At 41.5% G+C, this 14,097-nt stretch overlaps 1 long non-coding RNA gene across 2 annotated transcripts in view; it reads left to right on the top strand.

Moving 5' to 3' along the window:
* Positions 1-2,757: 2,757 nt before the first annotated feature.
* The window catches only part of LOC141941866 (uncharacterized), a 28,552-nt gene continuing 17,212 nt past the window's right edge, over positions 2,758-14,097 (top strand). For both annotated transcript variants that reach the window (XR_012628456.1, XR_012628455.1), the window contains exon 1: positions 2,758-3,211. This is a non-coding gene — a long non-coding RNA (uncharacterized LOC141941866). The remainder of the gene's footprint in view (positions 3,212-14,097) is intronic.

Raw genomic sequence — 14,097 nt, 5'->3', positions numbered from 1 at the left:
CTTCTCTGTAAGTGAGATTTTTTTCATGTCGTGGGACAACAAGCTACAGTGGCTTTGCAGTTGCAGACACGTTGAGCTGTGTTGGCAGAATACTTCCTGTTTCAGGCAGATGAGATGTCGTAAATCTTCATTCTCTCTGTGATAAATTGTGTGTTAATAAAGATAAAATTTGCTTTGATATGTAACCAGGTTAAAAGAAGAATTCTTCTGATGAGACAAACCCAGAGATAGTGAAAATGGCAAATTAGGGTACAGGGGAAATGATGGATCCTGAAGAGGAATTTTTGTGTGGACAATGACAAATTCCGCACAGCTGTACTTGAATATTTTTAACATTTGAGTTGAGAACTAAGGGGTGCATTTACAAGCCGCTGGTACAGATAATTACTGAAAAATTTAGCGCTGAATTTTGGACACAACATGGATTTCACTATAAGCACACCACCTCCGTCCCATAAAACAGCCTGTCTCCGTAGGTATAGTCCATCTTGTCTTATTCCACAAAAAGGGCCTGCAAATGAGTAACTGTAAGGTAGAAGGGATGATTCACCCAAAATGCTGTCTGCAGGGGTCACTTTGGTGCTCTCACCAGTGTCAAGTGCAGCGTGTCAAGAAATGAGCCCTCGTGTTAGTTCATTGGTATGTCCTCAGTTTGACTCACCGCTACGTTATTCCAGTTTTATACTGATGTAACACCATGGGAGTGACCTCCAGGTTTTTATCTCTGTGTCTCATTGAGGCATGTCTTAAGTATCCAGTCATCTTATTAACTGGGTGCCTTTCAGTACTGTGCATAAGGCTGGCAACTCTGACAAGGGTTGAGTGTGAGTTGCTATTGTATATCCACTACATCTTCAGGACCAAATCATTCAGAGCATGGTGGTATACAGAAAATCTCTTGATACTGCAGATTGGTCACATATGTCCCAGCATAAAGGACACTGAAATAACTAGGGACTTTACTAGAGACTGAAAGGTCACCTTCAACAACAATTGTTCCCTTTTTACAGCTCACCTTCAGTCACGATCAGGCTGCACATTTTTGTGTTGCTTTCATTTCTCCTACCAATATTGGATGTTTTAAGGAGGTAAACCCTGGCCTCATCTATCATTCTGTCAAATGCTGATCAGACCTGTACTTGAATTATCAGTTGCATGTGGATTATGTTACCTGTCTCTGTTCTGATCTGTTTCTGTTTTCCATATGATACAGCTGGTGTAGGGTTTTTTATCATATAAAAGCTATAACCTGGAAGAACCAACATTAATTTCCTCTGGAGTCTTATGAAAAGTATCAAGGGTGCGCCTGACTTGTGGTGACAGAGCTTTTCAGCATACTCTGAGAAAGAACTGCTTCTGGGCACACATGGCAGCCAGATATAACTTACACGCACAGCGGTGTACATATAGTACTAGTTCATTAACTTTCCCTTCATGAATCTGTTAACCAGATACTTTACTAGCACTTGTAATGTACCATCACATGTCCGGGGTCAAATACTAGTAATAGCCAGCTGCAGATAAGGCTGAGTTTCCATAAGACCTCCAACAATAGTGATTAGGTGAAAGCTTAATACCTTTAGAGTCTTATAAACCCTCTGTCTCATATATTACACCATGCATTCATGAAAGGGAAGACAGAATAAATTAGCCAATGTAAAATGTATCCGGAAGCCTAAAATAATCCTGTAATTCCCAGTATTATCCCTAATAATGTGACCCTAGAACCAGTGATGAAATGGAGCAACAAGGTCATTGCATGCCAGGGTTCAGATAAGATCGTCTGTGGATTCTTTCCTGCAAGATCTAACCAAAAAAAGTTAAAAGTAATTTGAAAAAACTCTTGAAAGTAGTCTTTAGTCTGAAGGGATTAGGAGCCCACAGATGAATATGATGATCCTCAATCTTCCCGAAAAAAAGCTTTGCAGAGACAGCCTCAAATCACTGCAAAGAAATCATTACAATTCAGGAACCTGGGGTCTGTTTTATCAGTTCCTAGACACAATGCAGCAGATACTGGGTATGATTCAGAAATGGTGCAAGGGGACTTGAAATGCACCCTGCATGGGCAGCTGATTGAAGTTGTTTCTGGAAAGGATGGCCATCTGGGTGAGGTTTGTGGGAAAAGCAGCTTTTTGGAGTTTAATTTCCTCCCAGAGCTGCAGTGAAAGCGATGAAGGTGTGAGGTAACTCTGGGAAGGAATCACAGCCATGCAGTGGTCCTTGGCCGGAGCACTTGCACCCTGGACTGGCCACCCTCTTGTGGCTCCTGTGTCCTCTGGCCTGTGTGGTGTCAGCTCTGCAGTGGAGGCCTCTTCGTCACTGGAGTGTATTTTCTTTTTGTGTGGGATAGGTACCATCAGCAGGAGCCGACAGATAAAAAGGGAATGGGGAATTGGTTGATGTGAAGGCTTAGCTGATGTTCCATCGGTCCCGTGCCCACAGCTGCATGTGGAGTAGATGGGTGTCTGTGGCCCTCTGCTTTTTGGGATCTTGGGGTGACTGTAACAGAGGGGCCAGCAGCTGGAACAACAGCAGTCTGATGGGCAGGCCACCAAAAGTACTGTGGTGCATCCCCTGAGTTGAGACGGAAGTCTGAATCCAAGAAAAACTTGGTTTTTGATTTTTCTTTGCAGACAAAAGGCAGATACCGGCAGAATGTAACTGATCCCAGGGTATCTGCTTATGAACTAGTGGTGCTGGTGATGTCTGGGGCTTAGTACCACATAGTCCTCCTTGAAACTAATCCCTATTCATTCTTCCCATAGGTTCCTAGGATAAGCAAGAATTTCTTGTTCCCAGTGGAGTAGACTGTGAACGCAGGAGGACTTTCTATGATTTTCTCTGGAAAGGAACTGTGGTTGGGACATATGGTCTTTTAATTTGGAAAAATCTTATATTTTCCAGGGTGCTTGCCATAAGTCACGGAGAGTTTGGGCTCACAGCAAAGATGGGAGGGTGGAAAAGTTTTGGGTTTTTCTGTTTGTATTTTTTTTTTTTTTATTTCTCCAGTTTGGGCTCTGACATACAATGTTTCACTCTGTTGTTTGAGATTTTGCCACTAAAACCTTGGGAAGAAAGGAACCGTCTTCCCCGTTGCAAGGCTGGTATTGTTTGGGATACCCTGCTGGGCTTCTGAAGAGAAGTGATGACAGACACCCTGCAACAGACATAAAAACCAGCTCTGGATTCTGAACAGCAAATCAAGCATGTGAGTAAAACCTACACTGATTTGTGTGTCTTCATCGTCGCCTGCCAGTTTCAAAGCAAGCTGGGTAAGTATAGCACTTTAAATACTTCTTGGGACAATTGGTTGTTTTGAATAACTAAAGAGAAATTTGAAAGACAACTTACAACTATGAAATGTATAATAGTGCAGTTTCTGGAGAAACAATACAATGTAGGGATATGGAGATATGAGCTGTAAAAGCCTCTAAGTCAGATAAACCACCAGGGATTCACTTTTACCATAGTGAGAAGACTCTCAATCCTCAGTACGGATGTGAGACGTCTACGCCCAATCAGAAAGAGCTGAGCCCCTTAGACAATTAGATCGTTAAAGTTAAATGCTTGGCTGTATCATTAACTTTATATTGTAATAATAAAAGGGTAGTAGGAACCTCCAGTAAAAGAGTCAGATGATGTGCTATTCCCAACCTGTGATTCCTATGGATTATGAGCATAGTGGCAGCCAACACACAGCACAGTTCCCATGTGAACAGATCTGTTTTCAAAATCACCGCTGTGAAATAAACACAAGGGTCCCTGGCAAGTGAGCTCTAGTCCAGTTTGGTTTGACAGCGGAGAGCAATTCCTGCACGTACACATTTCCAGTGCTGCGGGGCCAGAAGGGACATTGTGCTTTGACCTTGCCTCACCTGAGAGCAAAAGGATGAAGACGGACAAGTAGCTACGTTCATGGCAACAGAGGAGTGGGAGCAGAGAAACAGCATAGGCCTAATGTGGTTAACTCAGGCTTGGCTCATCAAGGACTGTCGGGGGTATAGAGAGACAGCCTTGAGACAGGGAGGGTGGCAGTAGCAGCTTTTGCTCCCCGTAGCAAAGGGAATTGTGTCTGCTAGATCTACCCATATTGAAGGAAGAGGAACTTTAGACTACTATACCTCATCAGATCAAACAGCAATATTGGTCACTTAGCACACCTGAAAATGCTTGCCAGAAGCTTGTTTTCCTGTTTCTAGCTTGATAACCAAATGCACTTGCATACTTACATGTTCTACAGGGGTTAATTCGTTGGGACTACCTTGGGGATAGAAATATTTGGAAGCACTGGAATTCCTGTTTCTCCAAGTGTGAGTGGATGTTATCTGTTCATGTCCGACTGTGTCTTTGATATCTTCAGATGGAAGGTGATGGTGATGCCCGAAGCCGTTTCATTCCAGCCATATATCACCGTTCTGGCACCAGTCCTCCTTTGACATCTGACCTGAGTACTATCAGTTGCAGCACATTCAATTGCCTACAAAAGCCAGCTTTCTGTGGTAGGGAATACCATTTCCTGTAGCTTCTGGCAGACCCAAAGGGCCAGAGTACTCACTGGGCAGGTCTGAAGTGCCTGTTTCCACTGTAGAAGAGGCCCCCTTTGCTCATATGTAGCTTGCACCTTTGAGGGCAGCTCAGCCTTGCACAGAGGACAGAATGGATAGCACTCACTCAATAACTCACAGTTCTTCAGTGTCTCACTTTATTATTCCATGGTTTTTGCCAGCTCTTCTGGGTCATATATATTTTCAAATTATCCTTTATATATAAAGCTCTCTCTTTATGCGGACTTTTCTATGGTGCTGATCATGAAGTTATCTGATACTTTCATATCAATGCATTAATTTTCACTCTGCCCCAGTGAGGTGAGGAAATGGCCCAAACCAGAGGGGTTTAAATGAGGATTAAGACTGCAACAGGGATGTTGAGAGTCTCCAATAATTTCAGCTGGCTTTGTGAGAGATTAGCACTCTAGACATATCATCCCAAGGTGAGACTCCCTGAATTGTTGACTATCTGTGGGGAACTAGGAGTATTGGAGCTGCCTAGAGCCACCTGAAAACATTGCCCATTGGCAAGAGTAAACTTGAATTGCTGAGAGCAGAATTCATATGCTGGAGCCATGAAAATGCCTGTCCCTGCATTCACTTTGCACCATCCAGTCTTCCCAGCAAAAAGGCAGAATGAGGAAGAAGCAACAGAGATGTAAAAACCTGTGAGAGGTAAACAGGCAGTTCACCTCTGTGGGTTTTTTAAAATTTCCCCCAGCAGCATCAATGTTCAACAGTGATTTTATTCTGACCCACTGATGATAATATAAGTTGTTTTTCCCCACTATCTTCAGCTGGAACTTTATCAAACCTACCGGCTAAATCCAGGTCATTTTGTGCACCCAAACACTCTTGAGTGCTCAAGTTGAGAGCCTTAATGCTCTGATTCTTTTTTTAATATATACTCTTTTTAGTGTGATTCCTGGAGAGCTTTGCACAAAACCCTTCTCCCTAAACATTCATGATACAGACTCCTATGCAATCAGTCAACAGGTCTGAACTGTTAGAGGCAAGCACAAACCTGACTCATGTGAGGCAATACGCTCTCAGACTAATGATGCCACAGTCTTTCTGCAAACTTGGGAGAGACTCTCTAAGAGCACCAGATTGTGAGAAAAATCATTACAGGAGATCCCATCCTTGCAACAAGAGTGGTAGCTGAAAAGTTCATTTTGCCAGTGGGCTTCTCAGTCAAATGCAAACAGAGGAGGGCTTGTGATTCCTGACTGAGGTTTAAATGGCATATGAGATTGGGGTATTTCTTTTAATATGATCCTGACAATAATATCTACTAAGCCCCATTTGGCAAGGCTTGCAAAATAACCTCTGCCAGTTGATACCACCTGGACCACTGGAATTTTTGCTCTAAATTTTAAAATTGTCTATTCACTGTATTTTTTTTGAACATTGCAAAATATTATTTTTTTGCTCATACTAAGGAATATAAAGACGTAAGGAAAAACTTTGCTTTTTCTCCAGACCCCATTATTTAATGCAAATAGTTATATCCATCCGAGAACAACACTTCCAACGGCCCAGTAACTGAGTTCTGACTTTGCTTTTAAGCCATATTTCCTCTAATGTTAGGAGTGTACTTCTTTGCTCCTCTCTAACTAGAGCTCATAAAGAAGAACAAGCTTCTCTTGCTGACAGAGTACTTTGGAAAGTTAGGTTTTGAGGTTTATATTTTTAATATTACCATCCCATGAAAGTAAATAGATAATTAGGACTTTTTTTTGCCGGGGAAGAAATGGCAAGGAGGGATGAGGGAGAGGTCCAGATCTCAGCCTGATAACAGCAGTCTCTTGAAAGCAGCACTGTGGTGGGCAGTTTCAGTATGGTGATTTGTTTGATCTATTACAAAATCCTCTATACCAGTGTGTAGCTACCACCCACTTATATTTATTATGCAGTTTTATTTTTGCTTGGTAATATTTTTCTTGTGTTTATTTTAAAAGGTCTACATTTTGTGGTGACAGTCTCCCATTTTCCAAATTAACTGCTAGCAGATGTTGCTGTGTGGTGTGGAGCACATACAGCAGCCTAAACCACCAAGGTCTGGATACTGGCTTAGAAAAAAAATCTTTGTGTTATTCAAGCAAGTTTCAGGAGTGTCTACAAAGTGCTTATGTAGAATCTTATTCAGAAAATAAATTACTGTTCTTTTTATAGCTTTTAGGTGGTTTTAGCGTTTGGAATTACTGCTGAAACCTAACAAGTCCATACCATGGTTTAAGAAATGAAATATCATTTGAGCAGTGTTATTTAGGAAAGGATTAGCTGCTGATACAGGCAAATGCAGGTAAATTGTATTTAGAGCTACAACTGCCTAGTATTGTCCCTTATAAAATCCCTGCTACTGCTGCACATGTCTGCTAAACCTTAGCTTTTGGAGGTAAAAGCTTCAGTGTGAGCAGAGCTCTTTGAGTAGTCTATTTTTGAAACTATTGCTGAAAATGAGATTGAGAAATGGGGGTTTGTGCTTTTCCTTTTGGAATGAGGTATTGCAATTTGTCTGGGGCATTGTTCTGTTGCCAGGGATGTGCTTTTTTTTGCTGCATATGTGAAATTTCACCCCATTTTGGAGAAACCATGCATTTGTGAGAAGCTGAGGTTGCATGTGTTGCAGAGTGACTTTGCTAGGCAGGTAGCTAACCTGTCCAGACCATTTATATATCATGCTACAATTGCTCATCCAGGTAACTAGGTAAGTTATAAGGACTCGCTGTTCTCCATGCTTGTTGTGAGTAGGACAAGAGGGGGAAAGAAGGTGTTAAAGTGCAGCAAGTAATTCACTGCCTAACTTGCTGCTAAAGTGCTCAGGAGGAAGCATGGCTGGTACAGCTGTGGCTTCATCACAGAAGGTTTTTAAGATCTGTTTGTGCAAGTGTTTGTTAGGAACGATGCAGGTATAGTTGGTTCTGCATTAGAGCAGGGTCATGGACTAGAAAACCTTTAAAGTTTCCTTTTAAATCTACTGCTCTCACTGAGCCTTGCTGTGTAGCCTCCCTCAAAGAAACTGGAAAGTTACCCCATTAGCTATCTTACTGCAGAAGAGCTGTCCACTAGATGTCACTGGTACTTCACTGAAATAAGATTTAAAAAGCCTTTTCTGATAGGTCGTTAAAGCGATGATGTACAGGTGAGCATCATCAGGGTGCTTGCACTCCTCTGAGGGCCGCTCCTCCGACATCTCATGATGGCCTGCGCTGGGCTTGTGTGGGGTGGCCAATACCTCGCCCAAGTTTAAGACCAGAAAATGAGACTATTCTATTTGTTAAGGTTTTGAAGAGCCTGTGGATGGGTACAGTAACGCTTTTGGAATTAGCACTGTGCAAGCACATTAAGGCAAATGCCTCTCTTGTGGAAGTATTTCAGTGGTGCTTTATTTATTGCTAAGGATTTTATTTTCTTATCTTCCAAATGCAACAGCTAATTCTGCATTTTATTCTAAGACAAAACTCCGTGCTGATAAGGAATATGCATAGTTTTGTATGCTTTTTCCCTTTTCAAGAAGCTGTAAAGAGGACCTGAATGCCCAATAATCTTGTTAAAGAAGGGTTATCACAAAGATGGCAGATAAACAGAAGCTGGTCTTCACCAGTGTTTTTAATGCATAAGTTGGACAAATTATATCTGGTTTATTTCACTTGACCTACTAGAGGTCCCTCCAGTTAAATCACCTGTAGTTGGCCTATAGTTGACCCTTTGTTGACTTATTTAATCATCTGCCTAGTTTTCTGAACAGGTTGTGAACATTTAGACTTAAATCAGTCCTTGAAAAGGTCCTGTCATTAGGCAGTAAGGCTCATACCTGATAATCTGCCCGTCACATAATATGAACACAGATGACAATCACTTACCTCTTTTATGTCATGATATAAGGCTGAAATTGCCTAAAATGAGGAAGAAAGCCATTATTTAATCAATGGAATTGCGTCAATTGAGTAAAATTTGTCTCTAGTGTAAACAAATGGAATGTCTTTGCACTCTGTGAAAACAAGACTAAATTACTTGCAGATCTTGCAGATAGAAAAACATAGGAAGTGGACTTGTAGGCTGACACACTCAGGGTTTCAGAGTAAGCATTTAAAATAATTATCCAGATTACACTGGATTACTTAATATATTTTTTTGCATCATGTGTATGCACTTTTATTTTTGAAACAATAAAAGCGTTATTAGGGTTTTTTTCAGTCATGTTTGATTATTTGAGAAATTCCTTAGAACAATGCAGGATTATTACCAATAAATATAGTTAAATAAGAAATGTCAAAAACCAGTTTTAACTTTTGAAGGTGAGTTGAAGAGCAGTGATCAGTGTGTCCCAGGACAGAGGAGTTTTTGGTACATGTACATATAAGAAGCTTGATGCGAGAGAATGATCTTTCATTAAAAAAATCGAACAAAACATAATCTAAATTTCCTCCTTGTAGCCCCATACATATACAAACAGCAGAACACAATAAAGAATATAGGAATTTCTAGATTTATGCATTTACCCAATTACCCAGTTTTTCGTACTATGAATGCTCAATATTTAGTGGCTATTTCCTGAAGAACAACCTGTATGTGGAAAAAACAGAAGCTGCATGGGCTATTGGGACATCAGCATGCAGATTTTTCACATATCCTTAAGTTTTCCACGGGTCCAATGGAAGAAAATGTGAGCGTGTTAAAGATGTATGTTTCTAATCTATAAACACCATAATTTCTTACTTGCTAAAGTAAATTTTGTTTGCATTTTTGTGACTGGCCTAAAGTGACCATCTGGAGTATGATCAATCATGTGCTTGACCTGATGCCTCTAGAATGGAAGATATGCCTATGTAAGTCTTCCTCACTGATTCAGCAATTGGGATTGCTCCACTGAGAAGTTTATAGGAAGAAGCTAGTCTGGGAACCAGGTTTTTTGTTGTGGTTTTTTTTTTTTTTTAAAGCTCCTATTGTGGCCTTTTGGAGATAATGTTGGATGATTGAAAGAAACACTGTGAAAATGGCAATAAATCGTGGGTTTAGTGTGTAGATCTTGATTCAAGAGACTTTCAGGACAGTCCCTTTACTCAATGAATGCCCAGAGAACCAAGTCAAAAGACATTTAATAATCTCAGCACTTTGTAGGACTGGTCCTTAGCTGTGACATGATAGCTGACAGGCAAAAGGTAGAAGGGTGGGCAAAAATTCAGCACCAAAGATCACAGAAGAGATATAGTAAATATGCAGTGCATTAGTCCTCCTCTTCTTCCTCTTTGAGTTGGCTAGAGCTGTGGCTGTGCAGGGATTTTGAAGGGGTAGGGTCCACAGCAGGGAAGAAGCTATCAATCAAAAGAGGCCACAGATCACTGCTATGCCATCCTCTTCTGTCACGGTCCATGCCAGGCTCTGACTTGAGGAAACTAACTCCCCTGATTTTATGGTAGCTGTGTGCAGAAGTTCCCGTCAGCGTGAGGGTGCAAGGCTGGACTGTGGTCCATGCAAAGCTAGGACTGCCTGCCCACTGTCTTCATCATTTGTCAAGTTACACCACATGGAAAAGAGTATTTGAAAGATGCTGGGCTGCATCTTTTCTCTAATTGTGGTTAGGGAACAGCAGTTGTGATGGTGTTTTCTTCTCAGATTTGTTTTCAGGAAGGTAAAAGGAGAAAGAAAAGGCATCTTGGTGGAGCTGGAGATTTGGAGTCAGAGCTCTTGGTTCTGCCCTAGACCCTTGCAATACTGGAGCTGCAAATTTACAAACCAAAGATACAGAAGAAACAGGGGTTGCTTGCTGCCTCAAAGTGTTGGGTGTGGATTTCTGACAATGCACGGGGAGTGAGCTTGTTACCATGTAATGCCTAGAGATCTCCTCTTCATGTACAATAGGAAGTCTCACGTTCTCTCTCTGTGCCATGGAGGTTAACCCTCCCCAGAGGGATATGAACTTGAAACCTCTTTGGTTTATTTGAACATATGACATCTACAGCTCTCTCCCACATCTATCTTCACTAGCAGCCCTAAAGTAGCAATCTGGCTAAACACAAGTCAGCAGGTTTGTTGCCGCTGGGGTTCCTGTATAACCATTTATCCACAGGAGCCAGAGTTTCTGTATTTCCATGGTGGCAACTTTAACTCGACCAGATCTCAGACACCACAGGTGGCCTCCTGCAATGGGGTGTGTTTCTCATTTTATGGTGGTGGTATAAACTAAGGGGTCCTTTCTGCAGGCAGATTTTATGCGGAGGAGAAATGCTTTGTCCAGCTGAAAACAGAGTTGAAGAGTGTGGGTGGGGAGGCTTTGGGTAGGAGGGTCTGTAAATCCTGGTGGACAGTTCATATTATTCTGGATTTTGAGAAATCAGCAGGAAGGCTACTGCCAGCTCTGGTTTCATTAGGGTGATGCTCTCTGAAACACCCTTGGCAGTTGGCTTCATTTACAGGTCACTGTAATGATAAAGTTCACTTCCTTTCATTGGAGGGGTTGCTTTCGATATCTGAATATGTTTATTCAGAAATGCCTGACATAGCTGATAAAGAGAACACTATGCTAGTTATTCAGGAAATAAATATATCTAATAGCAAATAATCAGAGTGACAACTCTGTATTTGTCTGAGAATATGATTTCTACCACTTCATGCTCTAGGGTCTTGTTTCTCTTCTTTTGTCATTTAAGATAATTTGTTACCTTTTAACCGAATTTTAAAAAATGCTCTTTATTGTTACACTCTGCATAGTAAAGCATACTTAAGCAGCAAGGTAGACAAATCTGCACCTTGAGAGAGTATCATGTTGTACTGAGACTTCTGAGAGATTAGCTTTTGAAGAACCTCTTTGTTTTTATTCTGAATATGATCCAGTCCTGGGGATTTAATTTTCTTCTCCAGATCATTATGTTTGCATGTTTTCTTATCTAAGGAGGAATAAGTTTAGGGCATGAGCCTGTAAATCTGTTCTCACATAATTTATTAAGAGTCACGTGGTCCTGGTGCCACTGAAGGGAAAGATCTTTTAATTTTACACTGACATCTAGTCCTTTCAACATGGTTTTCCTCTTTAGAGCTCAGTGCATTATTCTGGTTTCCCACACTATGATTGTCCAGTGATTGGCAGGTCTGTGAGTAAAACTCATGTGAATTTTGTTCTCTTTCTGCTTAGTCACTCTCCCTTCTGCATCTCCTTACAGTGCCCAACATCCAGCAAAGTCAAATTGCCTTTAGTAATGCAAGATTGGCTCTTTGCTGGATAGCCTTGGTTGGACAGGGGAGCACAGGTTTAGCAGGATCCTGGAAGTCATTTGGGTTTTCTCTCAAGTCAGCCAACTTTCTGTGTTCAGAGACCAGATTATCAGTTCATTCAAAAGACTGTTCTCATCCATTTTCCACAAAGAAATCTGAAGAGTTTATTGTTTCCGTGTTGTGATTCCCGAACAGTCACTGTGGCTTGTGAATGACTTTTTCTATCATTTATGAAAATGCAGTGTAATACTTTGTGGGATTTGCAGAAAAAGGTTTCTGGTTTCCTTCTCCTTCCTTCCATTAACACTCTGAATATCCCAGGGAGTGAGTGCAGCTGTGTTCAGAACCACAACCTGTAAGAAACGATAGCGTGCTGGTCTGTCATGGCAGCCAGGCACAGTGTGACCATGGGGAATCGCCCCCCGTGTGCCACGTATGAAGCAGACTGCTCATGGTTAGGGCCAATGCTGTCTTTGTGGGGATAGACAAACAGCCTGATTCTGCTTGCACAAGCTGAGGACATTTTTTGCTCTGAAGAGGGAAGGGACAGGACCAAGGTGAGTTTTGAAAGTGGATTTGAAAGCTGTGTCTAGTTGATTTAGATGCCTTTCTTATAAGGGATTCGAGCACTAAGGGATTAAAAGTGGAGTGATGCCTTAAGGTCTTCAGCTTCCACATCCAACTCCTGTTAATGGGGAATGGACTCACAAGACAAAACCAGTAAATGTGGCCTCCAAGGATGAGTATATTTGTGATTTCCCAAGCCTTTGGATCCTACCGGGAAACTTTCAGACAAAAAGGCAAAAAGCTTCCTATTACCAAAAGTTCAAATACTGTACTTAAAAGGGGCTTACTCCAGGTTTCTAAAGGCAGCTGATCAAAGTGTGGCTTTGTGCACAGAGCAGAATATGCTTCACATGCATCCAAATTAAGTTGCTCTCCTGTAGCAGCAGCAGCATGGCTGAGTGCTAGCCTGTGCTTCCCAGTGAGCCTGCTCGCCACATCGTTCCTCTTCTCCGAATGAGCAGCTCTCAGCAGGCAGCTGCTCTCTAGTCAGGATGGTTTTAGGTAAACTTAGTATAAAGAGTGGGATTGCATTATAACTATGGGGAAGAATCTGACAAGGTTTTCTGAGTACTTGTAACTCTAAGTTATAAACTTAGTTGTAGCAGGCTCCAAAGACTGAGAAACTGTGACCTGTCAGTCTGGGAGCTGGGACTCCTGTTTGACATTGTCTGCTCAGCTGTGACATAAGCATGCAAATATCTTTCTTGGAGCAGAGAAGCTGTGCTCCAAAGACAGCTTTTGGGCTGGGTCTGAACCCTAATTTTCATAGATCTGAAGGACTCACAGTTCCTGCTAGAGTCACCAGGAGACGCAGGTGCCAATATTGCTGAATAGCAAGACTTGATTCAAGTTGGATACTCTTGGTTTCAAGCTGACAGTTAGAAATGCTGCTTCTAGTGTCTATGCATGTCTCTTGAAAATGTGGGATGCTGTCGGGCTTGGCTGGTCTACTGATATTTGCCAGCATTTTTAAGACCCCTCAGAGGTTTAAACAACTGTACATTACTGTTGCTATTAACAATCAGAAGGTATTTATTTTATTATAACTTGGGCAGTATTTTATTCAGAGCAGCTCAACCCATCTTCTAATATCTGTGAGTTATGGTTTGGTACCTTGCCAGTCATTTCTCCAAAAACTTGGTGCTCTAGACTTTGCTTTGCTCACTGAGACAGCCGGAACTCTTCTGGTCTTGGGAGCAGTGAATGTAAACATGTGACACTACAGCCCACAAATGGCATCAAGTTTACAGTGCAAGGGACTGGATCACCTCTGTGTTTCTGTTCATGCCACCATAACCCCATTTATTTCGACACAGCTGATCTGGAATAATACAGGTGATAGTCAGAGAAGTTGACAAAAGTGCCCGTAGGCCACTACAAACAGTTAAAAATAATAAACCAACCTGACTCAGCTTCTCACATGGCAAGAATTCCTCTGCTGCACTAAAATTATGTGGCCAGTATACTGGGATCCATCTTCATTACTTGCATATTTTATTGTGTTTGATGATTAAGGGAGAGTCTGAAAGTAAGGTAGAAAATACAGAACACTTGAATTCATTAAGAGCCAGAGGAGATTGATTAAAATGTGCTTTGCAACCCCAGACCAGTTCCTTACCCATTCTGCAGACACACAAGCTGTGGCTTCTTTAAAATCCACTGTCAAGAGGACAAAATGTTGCTTTCTTTCACTTTTTTTTTTTTTTTTTTTTTTTTTACTTTCACTCTCTGATTAGTCCTGTTGTTTCTGTATGAATAAACCTGT

This window comes from Strix uralensis, chromosome 3 (assembly GCF_047716275.1).
Source record: "Strix uralensis isolate ZFMK-TIS-50842 chromosome 3, bStrUra1, whole genome shotgun sequence".
Lineage (NCBI taxonomy): Eukaryota > Metazoa > Chordata > Aves > Strigiformes > Strigidae > Strix > Strix uralensis.
Note: the sequence above shows the minus strand (reverse complement) of the source record. Positions and strands in the feature narration are given on the sequence as shown.